The following is a 550-nucleotide window of genomic DNA, read 5'->3' on the forward strand; positions in this document are numbered from 1 at the left end:
AAACTGGCTTTCTGGAACAAGCTTTCTCAGGTTTGTAGTAGATGGAACCTCCCCTGATGTGTGCGTGTGTGTGGTAGATCTTAGCTTATATGAGAGGGTTTTTGGATTGGGTCAATCAACAAGGTTTAATAGATTTGTTTATTGGAAAGGTTAGCTACACTTAGTCCAGCGGAAGATTCATTCCCACTATGTCCCTTTTGGATCACTTTGTCATTTCCCCTAGTTAGATATCTCCTTATAGGTCAGTGCATTAATGCGGTCTTCCTAAACTAGTTTATGATCATTGCCATGTTCTCCTAGAGACAGATGAAATCAATTAGGGCCCTAAACCATTTAGGTTCGAGCTGGCCTGGTTGAAGCTTAAAGGCATCTCGGATATGGTTGTGAAATGGTGAAACTCCTCCATCGATGGTCTCCTAGGCTTTATGCTTTTCAAAATTTTTTGAATGCTGAAAGCAAAGTTCAAAATCTAGCACCGGGAGATCTTCCAACATAAAGAAGTTAAGTTGTATTCTATTCTTACGACCATGGAAGAATTGGACATCAAGGA

This window comes from Magnolia sinica, chromosome 19, assembly GCF_029962835.1.
Source record: "Magnolia sinica isolate HGM2019 chromosome 19, MsV1, whole genome shotgun sequence".
Classification (NCBI taxonomy): domain Eukaryota; kingdom Viridiplantae; phylum Streptophyta; class Magnoliopsida; order Magnoliales; family Magnoliaceae; genus Magnolia; species Magnolia sinica.